The sequence below is a fragment of the Salmo trutta genome, unplaced genomic scaffold, assembly GCF_901001165.1.
Source record: "Salmo trutta unplaced genomic scaffold, fSalTru1.1, whole genome shotgun sequence".
Classification (NCBI taxonomy): Eukaryota; Metazoa; Chordata; class Actinopteri; order Salmoniformes; family Salmonidae; genus Salmo; species Salmo trutta.
Window position 1 is genome coordinate 47,656 of NW_021823018.1, and position 5,000 is coordinate 52,655.

Below are 5,000 nucleotides of genomic sequence, written 5' to 3' on the forward strand. Positions count from 1 at the left end.
TAGTAGTCAACAAATAGCATTAGTGTTTCCCACAGGAAAAAAGTAACCCCACACTTACATTTGCGGACCGCGGCGCGAGAGCTGCAACACAGATGAATGAAAAACAACACAGATGAATGATTAACAACACAGATGAATGATTAACAAACACAGAATGATTAACAACACAGATGAATGAATAACAACACAGATGAATGAATACAACACTGGAACACTAAATTACTTAGCTCTAGAACACTAAAGTACTTATCTCAAGAACTAGAACACTAAAGTAATTAGCTCTAGAACTAGAACACTAAGTACTTAGCTCTAGAACTAGAACACTAAATTACTTAGCTCTAGAACACTAAAGTACTTAGCTCTAGAACTAGAACACTAAAGTAGTTAGCTCTAGAACTAGAACACTAAAGTACTTAGGTCTAGAACTAGAACACAAAATTACTTAGCTCTAGAACACTAAAGTACTTAGCTCTAGAATAGAACACTAAAGTAGTTAGCTCTAGAACACTAAAGTACTTAGCTCTAGAACGAAAACACTAAAGTACTTAGCTCTAGAACTAGAACACTAAAGTACTTAGCTCTAGAACTAGAACACTAAAGTACTTAGCTCTAGATACTAAAGTACTTAGCTCTAGAACTAGAACACTAAAGTACTTAGCTGTAGAACTAGAACACTAAAGTACTTAGCTCTAGAATACTAAAGTACTTAGCTCTAGAATACTAAAGTACTTAGCTCTAGAACTAGAACACAAAATTACTTAGCTCTAGAACACTAAAGTACTTAGCTCTAGAACAGAACACGAATTACTTAGCTCTAGAACACTAAAGAACTTAGCTCTAGAACTAGAACACAAAATTACTTAGCTCTAGAACACTAAAGTACTTAGCTCTAGAACTAGAACACTAAGTACGTAGCACTAGAACTAGAACACTAAATTACTTAGCTCTAGAACACTAAAGTAGTTGTCTCTAGAACTAGAACACTAAAGTAGTTAGCTCTAGAACTAGAACACTAAAATACTTAGCTCTAGAACTAGAACACTAAAGTAGTTAGCTCTAGAACTAGAACACTAAGTACTTAGCTCTAGAACTAGAACACGGAATTACTTAGCTCTAGAACACTAAAGTAGTTAGCTCTAGAACTAGAACACTAAAATACTTAGCTCTAGAACTAGAACACTAAAATACTTAGCTCTAGAACCTCGACACTAAAGTAGTTAGCTCTAGAACAATAACTAGTGAAACGTAGTCTACTCTGTCCTCTCTCTGTGAAGTAGTGATGTTTCATCTGTTGTTATGCTCTGTATGACAGCCCTGCTGCTTCTCTTCACATTAACTATCACTCACACACACGCACCACACACACGCACGCACGCACGCACGCACGCACACGCACACACACGCACACACGCATTACACACACACACGCACACACACACACACACGCACACACACACACACACACACACGCACACACACGCACACACGCATTACACACAACACACACACACACACACACACACGCACACACACACACGCACGCACGCACGCACGCACACACACACACACACACACACGCACACACACACAAACGCACACACACACACACACGCACACACACACACACACACACACACACCACACCACGCATTACACACACACACGCACACACACACACACACACACACGCACACCACGCACACACACGCACACACACGCACACACACACGCATTACACACACATTACATACACACACGCACACACAGGTATAGGTATGGTGTGATGAGTGAGTGTGTGGATGTGAGTAGATATATTTGCAGGGCTTGTGAAAAGGTTAGTGGGTGTGTTTGTGTGTATAACTTCTCCATCTGTCCATCTCTCCCAATTCAATTCAATTTAAGGCTTTATTCACATGGAAAACATATGTTTACATTGCAAAAGCAAGTGAAGTAGATAACAAACAAAAGTGAAATAATCAATAAACATTTGTAACAGTAAACATTACACTCACAGAAGTTCCAAAAAGAATAAAGACAAGTCCAATGTCATATTATTTATATATACAGTGTTGTAACGATGTACAAATGGTTAAGTACAAAAAATGTAATTAAATTAAAATAAATAAACACACATAAAGGTTTTATCTGTCGTTCTTCACTGGTTGACCTTTTCTTGTGACAACAGTTAACCAATAGATATGGAAGTTTATCAAAATCGGGTTTGTTTTCTAATTCTTTGTTGGTCTGTGTAATCTGAGGGAAATATGTGTCTCTAATATGGTCATACATTTGGCAGGAGGTTAGGAAGTGCAGCTCAGTTTCCACCTCATTGTGTGGGCAGTGTGCACATAGCCTGTCTTCTCTTGAGAGCCAATGTGTAAGTAATTATCTTTTTGTTTTCCAGTGATTTGGTTGGGTCTAATTGTGTTGCTGTCCTGGGGCTCTGTGACGTCTGTTTGTGTTTGTGAACAGAGCCCCAGGACCAGCTTGCTTAGGGGACTCTTCTCCAATTCTTCTCTGCAGAATTGATAATTAGTGGGTATCGGCCTAATTCTCTCTCTCAATTAAATTTAAGGGCTTTATTGGCGTGTGGAACATATGTGTCATATTGGTGTATGTAGGTGGCAGGGAAGTCAGGCGCAGGAGAAACCAAGTTGGTTAAATATGGAGTATTAATAAAAAACATACTCCATAACCAAAGTACAAAATAAACTGGGTAAGAATACCCGTCGCACACCGAAACACAAAATCAACATAACATAACATACAAACAATCACCGACAAGGACATGAGGGGAAACAGAGGGTTAAATACACAAGTAATTCATGGGATTGGAAACAAGTGTGATGGAAGACAAGAAAAACCAATGGAAAATGAAAAACTGATCAATGATGGCTAGAAGACCGGTGACGTCAAACCCGAGCACCACCCGAGCAATGAGGGGCATCGACTTCTGCAGAAGTCATGACAATATGATTACATTGATCATTAACAATAATCTCTCTCTCTGTCTCTCTCTCTCTTTCTCCTCTCTCTATCTGTCTCTCTCTCCTTCTCTCTCTCTAGGTTATGTGATATTGTGTGGTGTGTTTCGGGGTCAGGGTCAGGGTCGGGGGTCAATGCGTCCTGTGAGGACGCGACCTCTCTCTAACTCTACCCTGCAATACAAGGTCACCAGCTTGACCTCTATGACATCATACACCCTGGAGGTCGCTGCCATGACAGCGGCAGGAAGAGGCGTGGCCACCACCTCCACCATCTCCTCTGGAGTCCCGCCAGGTCAGACAACACACATCCTCATCATCATCATCACATTCCATCATATATATGAGACGTCCCCAGCATCACAGGAAAGAGAGTGAGGAGCTCAGAAGATGCCCTTAGCTTTACCTCCGCTGATAAGTGGCTGTTACTGCACCGGCCATGATTCAAAACATCACACACACAACACACACACACACACACACACACCACACACACACACACACACACACACACACACACACACACACACACTGGAGTCACAATCATGTAGAACAGCTTAGACAAACAGTCTCTGTCTCTGTGTCTCTGTGTCTGTGTGTCTCTGTGTCTGTGTGTCTCTGTGTCTCTGTGTCTGCGCGAGAGAGAGGAAGACGTTGGACAAAGGCCAAGTTGCAGTCGTTATTACCCCTTATTAACCACAAAACAGCTAAGTCATTATTAACACTTATTAACCACAATAGCTAAGTCATTAGAGAGAAAAGAATAATAGAAAAGAGAGAAACTAAGGGAAACAGAATAGAGGCAGAAAGAAAGACAGAGAGAGAGCGGTTTGGCGATGAGACAGAGAGAGACAGAGAGAGACAGAGGAGAGTCAGAAAGAGAGGTTCGGAGAGAGACAGAGAGAGACAGAGAGAGTCAGAAAGAGAGTTTGGAGAGAGACAGAGAGAGTCAGAAAGAGAGGTTTCAGAGAGAGACAGAGAGGAAAGAGTGAGGTTTGTAGAGATATGGAGAGAGAAAGAGAGAGAGGTTCGGAGGAGAGACAGAGAGAAAGAGAGAGTCAGAGAGAGACAGAGGAAAGAGAGAGTCAGAGAGAGACAGAGAAAGAGCAGAGTCAGAGAGAGAAAGAGAGAGAGGTTCGGAGAGAGGACAGCAGAGAAAGAGAGAGTTCAGAGAGAGAGAGAAAGAGAGAGTCAGAGAGAGACAGAGAAAGAGAGAGTCAGAGAGAGAAAGAGAGAGAGGTTCGGAGAGAGACAGAGAGAAAGAGAGAGTCAGAGAGAGACAGAGAAAGAGAGAGTCAGAGAGAGAAAGAGAGAGAGGTTCAGAGAGAGACAGAGAGAAAGAGAGAGTCAGAGACAGACAGAGAAAGAGAGAGTCAGAGAGAGAAAGAGAGAGAGGTTCTGGCAGGAGAGAGACAGAGAGAAAGAGAGAGTCAGAGAGAGACAGAGAAAGAGAGAGTCAGAGAGAGAAAGAGAGAGAGGTTCGGAGAGAGACAGAGAGAAAGAGAGAGTCAGAGAGAGAAAGAGAGTGAGGTTTTGTAGAGATAAGGAGAAAGAGAGAGCTTCCTGGTGTGTCCTCTAACCTGTTGTCGTGTCTGTGTCTCAGAGCTTCCTGGTGTGTCCTCTAACCTGTTGTTGTGTCTGTGTCTCAGAGCTTCCTGGTGTGTCCTCTACCTGTTGTTGTGTCTGTGTCTCAGAGCTTCCTGGTGTGTCCTCTAACCTGTTGTTGTGTCTGTGTCTCAGAGCTTCCTGGTGTGTCCTCTAACCTGTTGTTGTGTCTGTTGTCTCAGAGCTTCCTGGTGTGTCCTCTAACCTGTTGTTGTGTCTGTGTCTCAGAGCTTCCTGGTGTGTCCTCTAACTTGTTGTTGTGTCTGTGTCTCAGAGCTTCCTGGTGTGCCTTCTAACCTGGTCATCTCCAATATCAGCCCTCGCTGTCCGCCACACTAAGGTTCCGCCCCGGCAGCGATGGGAAGACGGTCATCTCCAAATGGATCGTAGAAGGACAGGTCAGTATTTCAC

The 5,000-nt window shown here is 42.8% G+C and overlaps 1 protein-coding gene across 1 annotated transcript in view; it reads left to right on the top strand.

The window, feature by feature from the left end:
- The first annotated feature begins 4,922 nt into the window (after nucleotides 1–4,922).
- The window catches only part of LOC115188246 (protein sidekick-1), a 14,476-nt gene continuing 14,398 nt past the window's right edge, over nucleotides 4,923–5,000 (top strand). The window contains exon 1 of the mRNA XM_029747098.1: nucleotides 4,923–4,987. The gene's annotated coding sequence lies outside the window, so the exon portion shown is untranslated. The remainder of the gene's footprint in view (nucleotides 4,988–5,000) is intronic.